Source organism: Lutra lutra, chromosome 5 (genome assembly GCF_902655055.1).
Source record: "Lutra lutra chromosome 5, mLutLut1.2, whole genome shotgun sequence".
In the NCBI taxonomy this organism is placed as follows: domain Eukaryota; kingdom Metazoa; phylum Chordata; class Mammalia; order Carnivora; family Mustelidae; genus Lutra; species Lutra lutra.
In genome coordinates, this window is record NC_062282.1 from 33,318,079 (window position 1) to 33,338,374 (window position 20,296).

The 20,296-nt window shown below is 40.2% G+C and overlaps 1 protein-coding gene across 1 annotated transcript in view; it reads right to left on the reverse strand.

Moving 5' to 3' along the window:
* PLCXD3 (phosphatidylinositol specific phospholipase C X domain containing 3) overlaps positions 1 to 20,296 on the reverse strand; it is a 174,619-nt gene that overhangs the window by 62,334 nt on the left and 91,989 nt on the right. The window lies entirely within an intron of this gene.

Below are 20,296 nucleotides of genomic sequence, written 5' to 3' on the forward strand. Positions count from 1 at the left end.
AATTTTTCTTAGAGGTTAACAAAATGAACAGCATTAAAAAAATTAACTGACAGACTATTTTCTTTACAAATATTTCCTCTCAACAGTGAAAGCTCTCTTTGGAGTTGGCTTCCAAATTTGGAAGAATTTCTTCTAGGAAGAACGAGGTCAGCCTATTTAATTATGATTATTATTATTTTTTTGTCTTTTACAAATACCAGAACTCCAGAAATGTAGCACCAAATGTGCATGATTTGCCAGTAAATATAGAAGGCCATTTAAAATACTGTTGGACCCACGAAGAAAAATTATTTCAAGTTTTAATTTTATTTTTTAAAGTCTCCTTTAATTCTTGGGCACAACCTACTGAACAGGTAAAATGAAATTAATGTATCCTGAATTTTTCACACATTAGTGAGGGCAGATGTCATCATGCCCCATCTGTTACTCAGGCTTCCTCCGACCGTGTTGTCTTACTCCCGATTTAGTTCTCTCGAAATGAAAAAACACACACCTGGTTCCAGTTCCTACATTCCTCCCAGCCAACACACACACACACACACACACACTCCCCTTTCCCTTTAGCATCCAGGGCCTTTGCCTGATAAGCTATTTGAAGCCATTTCTACCCCCACCCCGCAGTGATGCAATATTTATCTTTGTCTATATTTCGTATCGACATCAATTTCTATCTATGTACATCTAACTGTCTATGTCGAACATTAAACAGCCAAGAGGAAACACAAGATAATGAATTTCAGACACCTCTGTAAGTTGTTAGAGAAAATGTTCTGAAAAATACTTTAATACCTTAAAAATGATAACCTTTAAGATTTGGAACAGCTAACTCCTCAGAATTATTAGATTTTTTTAAACAATGAAAAGTAACCCCAAAATACAGAAATGCCATGTTTAATTTAATCTGGTACTATCTGATCTATTTATCTTTAGTACATGGTATGGGGAGAAAATGTCAGCACTTTCTGAATAAGCAGAACTGACAGTTGGGATCTGACATAGGCAAATTTTAACAGGGATTTAAATTGCTGCTTATCGATTTATTAGTTGCTGTTCAGCCAATTGCTAATATAAATGAAAAAGCTGAACAAACTGTACTGTGGATCAATATACAGAAAAAATAGGTTTAAAGAAAGAAAGAAAAAGGAGAGTTTAAGAAGAGCTATAATTAAATGTTCTAGGATTAAAATAGGTACAAATGAATAAATAAACCTTCAAAATAAGGGTTAATTTATAAAATTAAAAAAAAAAAAGAAGTTAATTTCCAAGCCCATGAAAAAAAAGGTGGATGAGAACAATTGTTTACCTCCATAACCTAGTAGAAGACGTGACTGGAAGAAAGCAGAGAGGGAATGAAATATGACTAGGTTTCTTTTTCCAGAAATGAGTGGCTCTTTATTTTCAGTATGACTTTAGTTTCACACATGTGGCTATCTGGCAAATTGGAAAAAAAAAAAAAAAAAAAAAAAAAACTAGGAAATTCACCAATTTTGAAAATCCTATAAAAGAACATTAGTCTCTAGTTAAATTATTTGTTGACATTTCAGGAAAATATAAGATCAAAATAAGGCAATGTTAAAAGAAAAATTAGAAACAGCTGTCAGTAGAAACCTTTGGTGCCCCCACTAATATTTGTTCTAAGCTAGAAGACTCTGAGGTCCATGTCCAGCATTTGGTGCAGAATGAGGCACCAGATGCAAGCATTACTTGGAGGGAAGAATTAAATCTTCAATCAATACAAAACACTATCTTTGCATTTGGGGAGAAAATACATAATCTAATGTTGGCCAAAAAAGAAATATCTTCATGGCTTTTGATTTCATTTGGAATAGTAATTCCTCCCCAATTTCAACACTTTCACTAAACTATAAAATTTTCTATTTGTTTGAATATAAAACAAAAATACAATGGTATTTTAGGACTTTCAATAACAGAAGAAAAGTCTGCCCCCACCCTAGTTCTTTAAAATCAGAGAGCCCTGACCACAAGAGTGCTAAGCGTTATTTCTTTGTTCTCAGCTACCTCCACAACCTTTCTGCCTTATCTGGTCTAATATTTTGCATCTATACTGGTTCAATATTCCTGGACTCCTCACTTCTTATTTTTTCTTGTCTATAGCCCCAAACTCTTATCCTGGACTTGATACTTAATGTTGCCCTGGACTTGATACTTAATGTTGCCACCCTGATTCTAAACTTAGCCTCTCAATTTTAGGTTTGATTTGCCTTCTCCACTCTGAGAAGAGGTGGCCACTCCCACTTTGAACCCATAATAATCAAGTTCATTTGCTCTGGCTCTGAATAAGTTAACGGAGTGGAAGAGATCATTTTTCATTTCTTTGAAACAAGCACTTTTATTATTTTCTCCTCAGTCTGCTAAATCATTCCTTCATTCAGGCAGTTGACATGCTTCTAAAATAGACCCCAACAATCCGTGCACTCTGGCATTCATTACCCTCCCCCTTAACCCCCACAGTAGGGGCCCAATCTGGTGACTTGTTTCTAATGAATTAAATAACACAAACATGATGGGATACCACATCTGAGATTAGGTAACAAAAGTTGTGATTTCCATCTTGCTACTCTCTCCCATGCTGACTTTGATGAAGCACAACACCATGTTGGAGAGGCCCATGTGTCGAAGAACTGGGAATGGGTCCTGCCAATGGCAAGCTAGGAAATGCGGCCTTCAATCTAATAGCCCTCAAGGATTGGAATCCTGTCAACAGCCAATGGCTAAGCTTGGAAGCACATCCTGCCTGCCCTGCAAGGATCCTGCCTTGTGAGACACCCTAAAGCAGAGAATACTGTTAAGTCTTGCCTGGATTCCTGACCCATAGAATCTACATTATTTTAAGTGATTAAGTTTTGGGATAAATTGTTACACAACAGCAGTTAACTAATACAGGCTATAACAACTCTTTTGCATCAACAAAGGGATTTGAGGTCTATAGACCCAACTGCTTAATATAAGAACTTGGAACTTTACTACATATGTGGTGAGCATAGCATAACATACAGAGTTAAATCACTATATTGTACACCTGAAACTAATGTAACATTGTGTCAACTATACTCAAAATGAATGAATGAATAAATAAATAAATACTTGAAATTTCAATGAAGGTAAATTAATTAAAAATGTTCATGTGCAGGGGCTCCTGGATGGCTCAATCATTGAAGTGTCTGACTCTTGATTTGGGTTCAGGTCATGATCTCAGAGTCATTAGATCAAGCCCAGAGTCAGGCTCCATGCTGGGCAGGGAGTCTGCTTTGGATTCTCTCTCTTCCTCTCCCTCTGCCCCTTCCTATCCCCCACCCCCTGCTCATGCTCTCTCTCTTTAAAAAAACAGTTCATGTTGCATCTTTCTATACTTGAAAACAAGGCATCAGATAAGAGAATGAAAGAAACAGAGTTGGTTTCAAGAAGAGAAGGTCTTCTTGAATGTACAAATGGAGTTATTTCATTCTGCATACTGTCATGAATGATCTTTGATGTCATCTGGTCTAACCAACGAGCATGCAACATCCATTTTATTAACTAAAAAATGTAAGAAATATGTATGATAATCTCATTTTATGGTCTCCAGTAGCATTGGACTCAGCTTCTCATCCTATCATGTCATGTGGTAGGAAAAATTCTAAGATGGCCCCCAAAACATCCACACTCTGAGTACAGATGCCCTGTTTAATTCCCTTCCCCTTGAGTATCATGTATATGATGGGGTATCATTCTAATGATTATGTTCTAGCATACAGAAAGGGAAAATTTCCTCAGATTAATCAATTGGCTTTGAGTTAACCAAAGAGAGATTATCCTATCCTGGGTGGGCCTGACCTAAGCAGGTAAACCCATAAAACAGAAACAACAAGCAGCAAGAGGGTTCCATCTGTTTTAGAAAAGCAATACAGTGCTATAGAGAGGGTCATATAGTCTTTGATGGGATTAATACCAAAGTGGTATGAAACTTACTTTAAGTTGAAAACATCTGAATAATCAGCAGCCACAAACAGAAACATTTATCTACATTTAAGCAGAGCTCTGAAAATACAGCTGCCAGTGACCTCTCTTGATTGAGAAAAGACTGACCCTGAGCACTAGGAAGTATAAATTCAGCTGCTCTTTATAACCTTCCACACTGGCCCACTGAAACCCTGCCTGTCTCCCTTTGGCTAAGTTTATTAGTTTAAGTTAATTTGGTTAAGCCTATTCTTCCTAGTTATTTAGTGTGTTATTCATCTCGGAGTGATCCTGCATATACACTGTGCATGCAGAGATAAACCTTGTCTTTTCTCCTGGTAATTTAACACCAATTAACTTTCAGACTGTTGATCACAGGACCCAAGCTGGGAAAGGGGAAGTGTTTCTCCCAACCCTGTGGGATCGTGGGCAGCCACGTGGAGCTTGAGGACCACAGCCCCACAACTCTAGGAACTAGATTCTGCCAGCAAGCAGCAAGCTTGCTAGAGGAGCCTCAGCCTCCGATGATGAAATTACAGCCTTGGCCAACACTCGGATTTCAGTCTGGTACAGTCTGGCCTTCAGATTAAAGTAATGGTAATGAATGCTGTGCAAAGTGGGTGTTGGGAGATGAGCCTCGAATTCAAGCTCAATCACAAACTCACCATTTAACTGATGATGGATCATCAGATTGTTAAGCTTTCTGGCCTTTGGTTTCCCCGTTTGCCAAATTAAAATACTCTCCATACCTACTCCATGGGATTCTTACAAAGAATAAATGAAATCATGTTCACAAAAGTTCCATAAAAAGACTATAAACCTTAAATTACATTTATTTTCTTGGGGTGGCATCCCTAGTCACGAAAACATAAATTCAGTTGTGACCAAGAAAACATTACCTAGATTAACATACATCGGGACAGCTGTGCAAGCTCAGATGGGAGGGAGGACAAGAAAGGAAATTATTTAAATTGTAGGACTTAGGTTTGTAAATGTTTCTTGAAAACAAGTTTCATCTCTACCATTTGTCTAAGATTTTAGCAGATATTGAGCAATCAAATTTACCCCATTCCTTGTTGCTTTGAACAGCAACTAAATATTTACATTCTGCCATCTTCTTATACTAAATACTAACCCTCTTGCATTCGGTATCTTCCCATTGTTATCTATACAGGTTCTCCGGGATGGACTTCTGGTTGGTCCCTTGATTTGGCCATAGTTCCATTTCAAATTGTACAAAATTATGGGTTTAATGAACATCAAAGAGAAGGTATCAAGTCAATTTCATCTGTGAACCTTCAGAACAAAAGGCCTTCAGAACAAGATGTTAGGGTTGGATATGCCCATGGGTGTGCAATTCCAATATCTCTAAACTGACCTTAGACTTCAGGCTCTGACTCTATCAGAAGAAGAACCGCTCCCCTCCTTGCCCTGCAGAGCACTGAGCTTACTTGCAAATTCATGTACGGCATGCCATGCTTCCCTCTCCGGGCCCATTTTATTCCTGTCGTTTGGCACAGTGCTGAGGTTTTCAAGACTCCTGCTGTCTGGTAACAGGTTTCTTGCATATTTGATACTTTGATACCTTTTATGATAATAGGGCCAACACTCCAGGAAAGAGGAAGCATATGTACCCTCCACCTGTGAACTAAAGGAAAACTGCTGGGTGAGGAACTGAAAGGGTAGATTTCATTTTTGAGGCCCTTTTCTAGGATGGAGATAGGCAGGGGGCAGAATCGCTACTTCTACGGGAGGAGACACAGCTCTGGAGTGAAGTTTACCCTTTTGTCTTCCCTTTATGAAATTCTTTTTTTTTTTAAAGATTTTATTTAATTCTTTGAGAGAGAGAGAGCACATGTGTGCTAGTGTAGGAGCAGGGAAGGGGTAAGAGGGAGAGGGAAAAAAGCAGGTTCTCTGATGAGCAGGGAGTCCAATGCAGTGCTTGATCCCAGGACCACTGGATCATGACCTGAGCCGAAGGCAGACACTTAGCCAACTGAGCCACCCAGGCTCCGTGCTTTATGAAATTCTTAATTCTAGTCTTCCTTTATGACCCATGTGTATTCCCTTCACTGTGACAAAGAATTTTTTCACTCATGGTGGCTTTCCTTTCTCCTGAATGCATAGTCCTTTTGGTCTGCAGTCTCCCCTCAACAGCTAGGAACTTATTTTAGATGTTGTTATTAACACTTAAATCGTGTTCATTAAATATTTTCTTTTTGTATCTAGCTTTCCACCTGCAAACCCTCCTCTCTACACACACATATAGGCACACACTATAGGCAGATTATAAACTTCCTAAAAAGAAGAAAAAAACAAAACCCTAAGCCTTATAATTCCGTGTCCACTACCACACCTGGTTTTATGTATATAAAACTATTTGAAGTCAATGGGTCAAAATCGTTCATATAGGATATTCTGTGAAGGTGAAATAACTAATTCTAATTGTCATTTTTACAGATTAGGCCATTTTTCTTTACCATTTCCACTCAAATTTCTCAGGAGATTAGTGTACACACCCTGGCTCTCTTTCCCCAACTTCCGTTCCATCTCTCATCCACTGTGATCTGACTATCACCGTTGCCACTCATTTCAGTCCTCTGTGAAATATCATTGATGATGAAACAGAAAATCTTTGAGCCACTTCTGTGACCTCATTCTGAAGTCCTCCCACAGACTCAGCAGGCATTCAGCTAATGGTTGTAACTCAGCAACAATTTAGTTGTCGAATAAGCAAATGAGTGAATCCTGCTCAGCCTTTCTGGAACATTTGACACTGCTATGCTCCCTTCTTGAAATCTTTTCCTCCTTTGGCTTTTGGAACATGGCTCTTGCCTAGTTTTTCTATACTCTCTGTGATTGTCCTTTCTCAATCTCCTTCACAACCTTTCATTGTTCTTCCAGTTCCTAAATGAGGTTAAGCAAAGCTCTATTCAAGCTCTACTCAAGCCACCAAAGTGGCACCGTGCTTTTTTCCTCAGGTAATCTCATCCACCTCTTTGGCTTCATGCCTTTAATGGATGGACCATGAACTGATACCATCTCTTCTGACCTGCATTCCATACCCCCTGACTGCCAAGCAGGCAACTGAATTTCATGACTTCATGGGAATCTTAAACTTAAAATGTTCCAGGTGACCCTTAACATCTTCCTCTTCCAAACTGCTCCTTTTCAGGTGCCCCCTAACATAATTATCTTATAATCCTTCTACCTCATCCTTGGGTTTATCTTCAATTCTTACCTGCCTCTCAAACCTCACATTTAATCGGTCTTACAGTCCCATTGTATTGGCCTTCAAATCTTCTCTCAGATGGGCTTTCTTCTTTTCCGTTCCAGTGGCCTGGTTTCCTGTTGGGGCCACTAAAATAGCTTTCGGGTACGATTCCCTTGATCTCGGCTGCCACCATCCCACCCTCCTCAAAGGTTTTACCTTGTCTTGGCCTCTAGAATAGATTTAGTCTTAGAGAAAAGATACAGTCGATCCCAGTTAAATACACTGGTATTCATCAGCAAGTTCCTCTTGCTTTCTGTCCTATTTTCATTAACAGGAATTTTGATTCGGTAACTTATATCTAAGTGTCCAACTATTCTAGGGAAATTTTCTGCTCTTATAAGCCCCTGCAACCCCGACAGAGACTGAAATCTCATCCTTAAATGCTAGAGTGGTAATGAGAACTTGGTTATCTGTTGAGCCTGTCTGCCTATTGGTATTCCTTTAATATCCTTCAATGCTTTCTCCAGAGTACTCATTAGCCAGCTCCATTCCCTGTTACCTCGTACTAAATCCCTACACACAATCTTTTGTGCAGACTCTGGCCTTGAGAGGCCACAAACCTGACTGATGGCAGATGGACATCAGCGCATGATCCTCTCGGCAGGTAGAGTGGTAATGCCCATCCCTGATAGTACCTGAAATAAATAAAATCCGCTCTCGGTTTCTAACTGTAACGGGGGAGAGAAAATACCCAGATTATGAAGACAATATTAATTCTCAAGTCACTTTTACTTGGTTTAGAAGTCAACTAGTTTTTTCCAATGTAAATACGTGATGCTCAATCTGAGAGAGAAAAAAAAACTTTAAAATTAATTAGTTGGTTCTTACCTGACAGCCTATAATTAATCTCATTAATTTACGTTTATCCCATTAATTACACTGATCAGTTACTGGGAGGTTTTTGGAGATAAAGACCAAACCTTGAAAGATAGGATCACTGCTTACTCCCAGCACATAGTCGTGCCCCAGTGCCCCAGCACACAATCAGGTCTTTGTGGACAATTCAAGAGATTTTGCATCAACAGAGATAATGGACAATATGTATCAGAAACCAAAACACTTTTAGAATTGAACAGATAATTAAAAACCACACACTTGTAATACATATACTTCACTTAACAAAATAAATGTATAGAACATACATTTTCAAATAGTAAATCTGACATATCTTGCAGAACACTGAGATGAAACCCTTCATAAAAGAGTGATCAAAATAGTCATGCTGTGACTTATCTTTGGCTAAATCTGTATCTTTTGTACTGTGTAACGCCTTCCCCTGCCAGCACACCTCAGAAACAGTGAGCTGAGGTAAAGGAGGTTGGTTTACTCCCCTAAGTCTTTTGATCCAGGATCCCAGATGCTAAATTTGAGAAGCCTTATTACATTGATGCTTCCCAGGAGTACAGAAGCTCAATATTCATCACAATTTCCATAGAATTGCAGGGCTGTTTCCTTAAACCAATAGATAAACTGACAGCGAATAGCTTAAGAGCGGCAGTGTTCCAGTCAAGGGGCAGGAAGAACAGCTTGTTCTAATAGTCACCCTTGGTGAAACTATTAAACCTGCTTCTCATATGAATTTCTTTTTAAGGGCTATCAATAGGGGCTGCCAGAAAAATAATTAAAAGAGACCCCAAGAAACAGAGAAGTTTGCGATTACTGCCTAAGCCAGCCCAGGCATGCAGTCTCCCTTTCCTCGGCATCCATCTGGGCCCTTCTCCCCAGCAGCTGGTCACATGGAATCAAGCTCCAAGGTGTTGCTGTGTAGACGGTGCTGCTAAGCCAGCACTGACAGCATCACGACCTTCGGAGCCTAGCCACACAGCATCGGTGAGGCCAGCTTCCACAAAGGGAAGGTCCTGAGACCAGGAAGAATCTGTAACCCAGATATAAAGATGTAAGAAAGAAATCAGTACATCAGGAGTGTTTGCTGTGTAATTCGAAAGAGCAACAGACCATCTGCTTTCCTAGAGACTCAACCAGTGGTGATTTTGACCCCAGAGATATTTGACAATGTGTGAAAATACTTTGCATTGTCACAACATAAGGGAGCCGCTACTGGCATCTCATGGGTAGAAGGTCGGGAACGCTGCTGCACGTCCTCCAAGGCACCAAGCGCTCCCACACCAAAGAATCAACCCGCCCAAATGCCGGCAGCAACAAGGTTGAGAAAGCCTATGCTGGTGAAAAGCATACAGGCAGATGGGGTGGCTTCCAGTGGTAGAAACCAAACACTCCCAATGTTCTGGCTTCATCTATTATACCCACGCTTCCCCACACCTGCAACTCTCTTGCTCGCGTCTCATGGTGCCATTCTACTTTGAATCTGTCTAAATACAGCTGTCACTCTTGAGGCATTGCTTTTGAGTTCGTTTGTAACCCAACAGAATATGTGGCTTTGGCACTCATCTCTAGATTTTTACCTCAAAATTTCGTTCAATGGTTCTGACAAGTTCTCAAAGTAATCAGTAGCTCTTTGGGGCCAAGATTAAACCCATGCAGACAGGTCCCTTTTACTCGCCAATCTCCATCTCCACTCCAGAAGCTTCTGTGTGGCACGATTTGTCTAGCTCTTACTTAATGGGTTAAAGAAATCAAGCACCTATTGTGTGCAAGATGTATGAAAGTTCTGTGTATGGTTGTGAAGAAGTGGAGATGGGTTTGGAAAAATGACAATAACAGCACTTACTAAATCGAAAAAGGGAGAGTAATTTCCCTCGGTTTCTTTCTCTTTTTTTCAAGTTTTTTTTTTTAAATTCTAGTTAGTTAATATATACTATGATATTAGTTTCAGGTATAGAATTTAGTGATTCAACACTTCCATACAACACCTGGTGCCCATTGCAACACGTGCCCTCCTCAACCCCTATTACCCATTTAGCCCCTCCCCTCTACCCCTTCCCCTCTGGTAACCATCAGTTTGTTCTCTATAGTTAAGAGTCTTTTCTTGATATTTCTTTCTTTTTTTTCCCCTCTATATTCGTTTGTTTTGTTTCTTAAATTCCACACAGGAGTGAAATTATGTGGTATTTGTATTTCTCTGACTTATTTCGCTTAGCATTATACTGTCTAGCTCCATTCATGTCATTGTAAATGGCAAGATTTCATTCTGTTTTATGGCTCAGTAATATTCCATTCTCTCTCTATATATATATCACATCTTCTTTATTCATCCCTCTATTTCTTATGCTCCATCTTCTGCTCTGCTAGGCCAAGCTTTTGGTAGACATTTATTATCTATTGTATGCCATGCACTGTGTCTGGGATATAGAAATAAAACAAGACTCATCTGGGTTCTGTCTTTGTGGAGTTCAGATCAGAGTGAGCGGAAATAGACCAGGAAAGCCACCATTACCATAAAGTATGATGAATGCCATGATAAACTATATATGATACCTTTTGATAAAACAGTAGTTCAGTCCTGAGCTCAACATGATATTTTGTAATAATTAATAATCAAAGCTAAAGGGTAAGAACAAAACCCCAAACACATGCCATCATTAAAGCTATACTTTTTCAATGTCAAAATGCATAGGGAACTCTTAGGTCTCTTGTTAAAATCTAATTATGTTGGTCTGAGATGGGGCATGAGATTCTGCACTTCTAACAAGCTCCCAGGTATTACCAATGTTGTTTAAAGGACCACACTTTGAATAGCAAGGTTTTAAGGTAATATTGGCCTATTCTTGATCAAAAATTGCTGGCAAACTGCCTTCTCTCTCCATTTTTCTATGCTTCCCCATCCCTCAGTTCCCTTATCTTCACACGCACCCACCCACCTCCCCCCCCCCACACTCACACACTGATGCATACATACGCTTCTGCTTGCATGCTCTCAAAGTTTGGGGAGATGTCATAATGCCTGTGTTGTGGGTTCTTGACTGAGTACTTTGCTGTCAGGGTGTCTGGGCAGCTCAGTGGGTTTGGCATCTGCCTTCAGCTCAGGTTGTGATCTCGGGGTCCTGGGATAGCGTCCCACATTGGGCTCCTTGCTCAGTGGAGAGCCTGCTCCTCTCTCCCTCTCTGCTGGTCCCCATGCCTGTGTGCTCTCTCTCTCTTTCTCAAATGAATAAATTAAAAAAAAATACTTTGCTGTCTCACAAAGAAGAAAATCTGAACTAATCTTTTTATTAACAAATTTATTGATAATTTTATAATAAGACATATATCTTTATAAATTTTCTGAGGTCATTTGCTTTTAATACTCATATGAACACTGGAAATCAATCTTATGTCTTAATTAATAACAAAACACAAGTCCCTGGCCATAAGGAAAAGGCAACAGCAGATCTGAGTCTCGCTCCTCTTATTCTTGAGGCCATGAAACTGCAATTTCTTCAAATGTCTCTATTTCCAGACTCATAATGGCCACTCTACCAGATGCTGTGATTCAGGGAAAAGGATGAATCAAAGATGACTAAATAAGAAAGAAGGGAGGTGGTGTCCGTGAAAGAAATGGGGCAAAGATCGGGAAGAAAAGTGGCATATTTTGTCAAGAGTCTTGGCCTTGCGTGTTTTAGCAGAGTCTAAAGGGGAACTCATATATCTGTTGGCAAATAATCTGGGAGAGAACCAGAAAAAAAAATCATGTTCCTTTTGGCAATTTTCTCTGCTTTAACTCCTAAAGGGCCTGAACAGCTGAAGAAGGACCAGACATCCTGGACTTGAGAGAGACATGCTTAATCTAAGAGGCAACAAGAAAACCTGTTTTGCACAGCCCACTGCGTGGTTCTTTCCCCATTCACTGCCCCCTTAGATGCTCCATGAAGTTGAAGGAAATTGGAATCCCAGGGGTCTTTAGTCCAGGGTCCCATGGCCCCTTAAGATGGGTCACTCTCCCTTTGCTGTCTGGACTCCAGCTACACTGGGATTCTTTCTGCTTATTGAATATGTTAAGTTCATTCCAACTTAGCCCTTGTGCTCACTATTCCCACTGCTTGCAATGCTCTGCCCCTAGTTATTTTTAGGGCTGGGATCTTTTTGTTCGAGTCTCAGCTCAATTGCCGTCTTTTTAACTAAACCTTCCTGCATCTACAGTGTATAACTCATTCAACCTTTCCCTGCTGCCTGTCAGGCTCTATCACATGATCAACTTTTATTCTCTTCATAGTATTTATCACAAGCTATAAGTTTCATTTTATTTAATTGCTTATTTGCTTATTGTCTATCTCCCCTCACTAGAATTTAATTCCATGAGAATCAGAATCTAATCTGTCTTGCTCCCTACTATATCCCCACTAAAAGGCAGAGTAATTGGCACATTAAAGATATTCAGTAAATTTGGTGCATGAAATAATATCTCTCTAAGCCTCAATATCTTATTCTGTAAATAGGACTGATAGTACTATCTACAAAAAAAGTTTATAAAGTAAATAATAAGCACCGAACATTGATCACAGAAAATACTTAATAAATGTTAGCTTTTATTATCAATATTAGCTATTATTTCTGCATTACTAACTCTGAGACCTAATTGCTTAGCACACAGCAGATGCTCACCAACAGCAGACTGAATAAATAAATGAATGAGAATTTCACCAAAAAGTTATAACCAGTTTGGCTGTCATAAGTTCTTAGAACTACTCCATGAAGTACTGCCACAGCATCTAGGGGTGCTATAGATAGATAAGTGTGTTTCAAATTCCTTTCTCTTTTTGATTCCCTGGACCATGAGTCTCCTTTCCTGTACTAGACACAGCAATGCCAACACCCACCTTCACTGGAAGGCTCTGCTCCTTATGAAAACGTCATTCCGGATTCTTACAAGTGGAGGTCCTCCTCCCGATATCCAGAGTCACAACCCTCAGCTTTCCCTCAGTCCAGACCACCTGGAGGGCAGCTTGCTCCATGACCATCTCTTCCCCCAGGAGTACCTGGGACAGGTACTCAGAACTCAGCAGCCACTGAAGGAGAAGCTAAGGAAATTCAGCCACACTCTGGTAACATGCATCCCAAGGGCAAAGAAGTGGGGAAGGGAGAGGTGGTCACCAGACACCCAGCCTAGTCTTGTCCACTCCTCTTTAGGAGCTAGTTGTTTAAGATGCTAATGCTAATGTGTTTTTATGTATTTATTTATTTTTTTAAAAGATTATTATTTATTTATTTGACAGACAGACATCACAAGTAGGCAGAGAAGCAGGCAGAGAGAGAGGAAGGGAAGCAGGCTCCCTGCTGAGCAGAGAGCCCGACGTGGGGCTGGATCCCAGGACCCTGAGATCATGACCTGAGGCGAAGGCAGAGGCTTTAACCCACTGAGCCACCCAGGCACCCCAAAATGCTAATGTGTTTTTAATGCCACCTCGTCCACTGGTTTCTTCACTAGAACTTCCCTGTACTGGCAGGTCCCAGAGTTGGGGCCAGCCCTGAATGTCTGTAAGCATGGGATCCTCCCTGGTTCCCTAGCCAGACAGAATGAATGACCCAGGGAAAGGGAGGGGACAGATTACATAAAAATCAATCCCTAGCACTAAAACCAACTATTCTGAATGAAAAGAATCTCTGTTGTGTTTTCCCTCTAAGAAGAAAACAAATATGAAACATGGCAAATAAACAGTCCAATTATTACATTCTCTTAGATTTGAGAGCCAGAAGGCCTCCGAAGCTCGTTTAGCTTTGTTCTTGTGTATCTGGGACTACTGGTTTCCCTTTTATGAATAATGAAAATCTGAAATAACACAACATTACCCTTAATCATGTTTGTGCTACAGAGAGAACAACATCTCCTTGATATTTTAGCCTTTGATTCTACAATGCCCTCACAAAACATCACTTTTTGCCAACAGCTGGATCTTTTCTTATCAAAGAAGTGTTTGAGGCATGGGGATTTTTTATTCCTTTGGTCCTCCTTCCAATCTCCTTTTCCCTTCCTCCAGCTTTGGGATTTGAATTCTGTGTACGGAGAAAATTGCACACCCCCTCCTGCTTTCTAAACTCATGACAGAGCTAAGGTGATGAGCGCTGTCTGTAGATCCCGTGCATGCATACCGACTGGTTGCTAAAATCTAGAATACAGGTACCAACATTAAATCTAAGAAGATTCTGGATAGTATCACCTTACTGCTACCGATATTTTGTCTCATAAATCCAAGAGCACACATACAGGCTACACCCAATACAAATACTCCCAAACCACTTTACCCCACTTCCTCTTCTACACCCCAGCATACATGCGGCGTTTTTATTGGCTACAGAGCAAATGTGATAACGTTAAAGGATAGTTTAAAAATATATATGATACACAATTTTCCTACCTTATGGGAGTTACCCTAGAGAAAACCATCCATTTACCCATATAACCTTTTAGTATGCATCCATCCACATTCATAGTTTACCTAGTTCGATTAGCATGTACCAAACACATTAGGCCATATCATCAAAGTCTTTTCAAAGTCTTTTCCCATCATTATGACATAGTCTTCAAATGTTTAAATGATTGCATTATATTGCATGTGCTAACATATTTTAGTAATTCCTCTATTAGCATGCATGTCTAAATTTCCTCTTCTATAAATTATTCTGAAGGGAACCTTGTCCTATTTTTTGTTTTTTACAATAAATTCTCAGAAAGTCAGTAGTCTGTGTGTGTGTGTTTGTGTGTGACACTTAACACACTCTTTCCTCCTCTACTTCTTCCTGTCTCCTCTCAGAGTTATGTCGTTCCCTTCAGAGAAGGAAGGGACCTCAAAAGCTCGCTGTGGCAGTCATGGGAGCTGTAAGTGGGGAAAATTACAGCTCTTTTGCTGTTCACTCCTGCTAAAACTATCTTACGATCTTATACCTTTCTCTGTCTGCCTCCTGTGAGACACACATTTCTTGTTTCAGCCTCCATGCTTCCCATCTCGATTCCCCTCATTTATCTTCTATTTTTGCTAGTCCTTACTTCCGATGTCTAGTTACTCAAGGCCCTACCTCAAAGTTTCCGAGCTTGGACATATGCTGTGTAGAGCACACACAGAAACAAGCACATCTCAACCACCTGTTTTATTTCTGAAGGAAATTCCTTTTTTTTTTTTTTTTGGAAAAGCCTTTTTATTGTACCAGACTATTTGTGTTGTCTTCGGATAGGAACGGTTTAGAGTGTATTTAAATTGTGGTCAAATGTAAACTCCCTGTTCTTATTCACTTTTTTTAGGTCTCGTCAGGAAAAAAAAAAAAAGACATAACAATAGATGGAATGATCTCCCATGACAACCAGTCATTTCTAATGATCCCAGGCTGAGATGAAAACAAAAGAAACGTAACAATAGTAAACCCTGCCATTTATTGAATTACGCTTGCTAGATGTTTAATTTGGGAGTTAACACTCAACCACATAGGATTGCAAATAATTAAAAAACGACTCCCTAGTTAAAAGTTATTTATTTTTGTACAAGCCAAGCAAATACTCTGCAACTGAATGAGCACAATATTAGATCATGAAAGTCACAAATTATCTGGAACATACGGAAGGGATTGCTGTAAGCTGACTCGATCTGTGTCGGGAGAAGCGAAACAAGAGAAAATATGAGGGCCACTGCGTTTTCACATTTAACTTGAAAGAGTCAATTCAAATCAAATCAGTAAATACATATTGAATACCTGCAACAGGAAAGGAAAGGTGCTAAGCACGTGAGAGATGTAAAGATATATCAGGCCATTCTTGTCTCTAATAAACTCAAGTAAGTGGTTTTTAAAACAATGGTTCCTGCCTTTAAGAAATTTTAAGCGAAGGGGCACCTGGGTGGCTTAGTGGGTTTAGCCTCTGCCTTCAGCTCAGGTCATGATCTCTGGGTCCTGGGATCGAGCCCTCCATCGGGCTCTCTGCTCAGCAGGGAGCCTGCTTCCCCCTCTCTCTCTGCCTGCTTCTCTGCCTACATGTAATCTCTGTCTGTCAAATAAATAAATAAAATCCTTTTTAAAAAAAGAGAAATTTTAAGTGAAAAGTTCTACAGAATACTGCTGAAGAGACTTATTTTACTTGCCATTATTCATTTCTAATATTCAGTGTATTTGAATTATGGCAGATTGGCTTAGCCAAATTAGTTTCTTGGTGATGAAAGTTTTTCTATTTTCATAATTAGATTAGGTAATGGTCATCTTGCCTATGAAATCAGAGAAGGGTTTTCAAACTTCCAGTGTGAGTAGTCTTCGATTCTCAGTAGAAGGTCTCATTTCTGTACCCTGGTGCAGAATGTGGTAAACCAGATATTTTTTTTTTTTAAAGATTTTATTTATTTATTTGACAGACAGAGATCACAAGTAGGCAGAGAGGCAGACAGATAGAGAGGGAGGTGGAAGCAGGCTCCCTGCAGAGCAGAGAGCTCGATGTGGGGCTCGATCCCAGGACACTGGGACCATGACCTGAGCCGAAGGCAGAGGCTTTAACCCACTGAGCCACCCAGGCGCCCCTAAACCAGATATTTTTAAAGTCTTCTACTCCAAAGAAATATGTGGAGATGTGTTTTTTAAATATTTTACTTTAAAAATGTACAGCTGAACCAGGAAGAAAATAAGGAAAATCTCTAATGATCAAAACAACTGAACTAAAGAGCAGACAGAATCCAATAGGGTAAGCCAGCCCTGAAGCCTTGGATGCCATGAGGACATTTAGTGATTTAAACCCCTAAGACGTTGGGTTTTTACAAATATACAGCAGAAAGCCTGGGCCATGTTCACATAAAGCTGAAATCCTTTGAGGCTAAAAGTATATATCTTCAATGAAAGAGAGGTTACCCTATACAAAGGGATTTAAGAAAGCAATGTGTCCATCTTGGCCTTGGTTGGCGTGGTGGGTGTAGAGAGGGAGTAGAAATGGGTGTGTGACAAGAGGGAGTAGGAATTATCTTTGGTGGGAAAATAAGTAGCATCTAAATGGGGAGGATATGCCAGGGACTTCAATTGTATTGACAATATTTTATTTTTTAACTTGTATGATAGATATGATGGTGATTGTTTTATTATTCTTATATCAGTATGTATGTCTTTAATATAGATGAATCGGGAAAAAAAAGTCACAAATAACAAATAAAATAAAAGGATTATTTTCAGATTAAAAAACATTTAAGGTAGAGCTAACAAAGGACAATTAAAATTAGAATTTTAGCCTTTCGACCCCTAGTCTTCTGCTTTTTTATTTTTTTTTAAAGAGTATTTAAGGGCGCCTGGGTGGCTCAGTGGGTTAAGCCGCTGCCTTCAGCTCAGGTCATGATCTCAGGGTCCTGGGATCGAGTCCTACATCGGGCTCTCTGCTCAGCAAGAAGCCTGCTTCCCTCTCTCTCTCTCTCTGCTTGCCTCTCCATCTACTTGTGATCTCTCTCTGTCAAATAAATAAATAAAATCTTAAAAAAAAAATAAAGAGTATTTAAATTCAAGAAATCCTAGAAGTTTTATATTTTATTGTGGGCTGTAGCTGGGTAAATCAAGAGTAAATCATTTCCAAAAGGCCTCATTTAAGGTTAACTAACACTACGTGGGATCTTTGGAATAATTCCAAAATAGGCTTTCTGCTTGGTACAATCTTGAATACAACATCCAAATTGGATCTGGATTAGAAAATCAACCAACAAATGGTTCTTTGGTGTGGGGCAGAGTTTACTGGCAGATCCAAATGTTTCCTTTGGCCAGTCAGTTCTCAGTGACCTTGCCCATTTCTGAATTCATACAATGCTTATTATGTACCCTAATCACTTGGATACTTTGCTCTATTTTGCATTTCAGAGGTATATAGATTCCCTCATTAATGAGATCTGAAGCTCCTGAAAAAGAGATTTACTTTCCATTCCCTACATTGCCGAGAAAATTTTGAGCTGGAAGGGATGCTATCTGCTTTAAGTCTCTCATATAACATTTGAGGTTAACTAGTCCTGTGAAGGGGATTGCCCCAAATCAAACAGCACATCTGTCAGAGTCTCAACAGAAAACAGATGGCACAATCCAATTAAGATAATTTAGGGAAAGTTTATACATGATGGGACCATGTGAATGGGGTATAGAGAAACCACAGACTATAATGTAGTATCTCAAGGCTAGGAACAGTTGAAGACTTTGCTGTTATTGCTGGGCAGCAAAGGGTAAGGTTGAAGAGTACTACCAAAAACTGGTAGAAAAGGGCTCCAATGAAGGCTCCCTGGAAGGAATCCATAGCGAAGGGATTCACCCAACCCGAAGCAAGCTCAGAAAGGGATCCAGAGCAATAAATACTCCAGACCCCAACATCACTTTCCTATATCCACTCAAGTTACCTCCATTAGTCAAGCCAGCGAGAACTTGAGAACACAGGAGGCCATTGATGAATTCCATAATAGTCAGGAGTCAAGGACAAATGAATGGGTAGAGTGATCTGAAGGAAAAAAAACAATATGTAGGACATATAGCTTTGGTTGGAATAGTTCTCTTAACTCTGAGTCCACCACCAAGTAGAACATAATTCTTACACTGCTCAAAGGCCTAATGACTTTGAGTTTGACTGAATTGAATAAAAACTTTCCCCAAAGAAGGAAGCTCTGCACCCATAAGATTGAGTCAGAACCCAGTGAGGGTGGGTCTCAGACCATCTCCCACTTTCGGAATTAGAATCAGATCCAAGAGCTGTACTCAGAAGCAGATGGGAAGCCAGCATAGCGCCCAGGGCCAAGTGAGTAGAATGTTCCAAACAACAAGATCCATTCAGCATCCCCTTTTGCTAAGCAGTGACACAACCCAGCATATGGCAGGCCGGACACTCTGTGAAGCACGGGACCATAGCCAAAGATAGATCTGGTCGGATTCAAAAGAAATATGCTAATTTGCAGAATTTGAGTTAACTCTGTGAGATGTCTTTCTATGTGAGAAAGAACCTGGCAGGAGGAAAAAGTTCAGGAACTGTTGGTGACCTTTTGCCCACACCAAAGACCTCTGCCCCAGTCGGAGGCGAAACTGAACACTGAAAGACAGGAAGAGACTCACACTTGTTTGTGGGCTTATTTGTGGGCGGCTCTCCTTGAAGTCCACTACAGCAGAGTCCCAGGGGTAACAATTAATCCTATATGAACAAAGAACATTTCCTAGGACCAATCATCAGACTGAGAACACTAATATGCAGAGACATTACAAGAACAATGGTGGGGACATTTCAGGATGATTGAGTAGATGTCCACTAGACATCTCTTTCCTTCTCAAATATGTAGTTAACACTAATGGTGCCCATTAGTCCTTTGTAGACGTTCCTCGCTGGGCTATTATGATAATTAAATGAAACAATGAAATAGCACTTTGTAAATTGTAGGGCTCTCTGCATATGGCAATTGTTATTATTACCCACTGTAGGATGCCTAATGGTCCCAGGAAGGAATACCCATTTCTACACCCTAGGCTGGCCACTATCCTCAAAGATGGTCCTATTACTGGTGCCTGCATTACAAAGAGTTTCCCCATTGCAGTTGGTTGATCGAACATGTCTTCTTAGGAGCCTCAGCTGAATTCATGGGTCATCTTCTTTCTCTTACCACCCCAGAAACTACCAACTAGAAGCTGATGATGATACTTGGCTTGATACAAAGAAAGGGACTCAGAGTGCTGTTTGATCAGACTGAGAAAAAGTACTTCCTTGCCTCCTGTTCGAGTTAGCAAAGCAAGAAGACAGAGCTGGTGACTGAAGAATCAGTAGAGGGGGCAATCAGGCCTCTGAGAAATCCTTGGAGAAGAAAAAAAAAACCTGTAACAGAATAACACATTAATATTAACTACTCTCTGATCAGCAGCTAATTGTTGCAAATGAGCTTACCGACCTTTCCCCTGACAATTAGGAGAGCTCTGCCATCACAAAGTTGTCAGGCCAAGGCACAGATCTGTGCTATGTACCCTGCACTGCCTAGACTCCTGTGGGAAGGCCATGGACACCAGGGCAGGGCAGCCAGGGAAACCCACCTACGTGGAGCTGGGTCTGGTGCACATGTCAGACTGGCTGAACATACCGAGCAGGTTTTTGGAGCCTGGGATATGTGGGATAGGGAAGAGAAGATACCCTCATGTGTTCATCTCATTTACTTACTAACAGTTTGGAATTATCTATATACTGGTGTTCGGAATTCAAATGACATATTAAGGTGT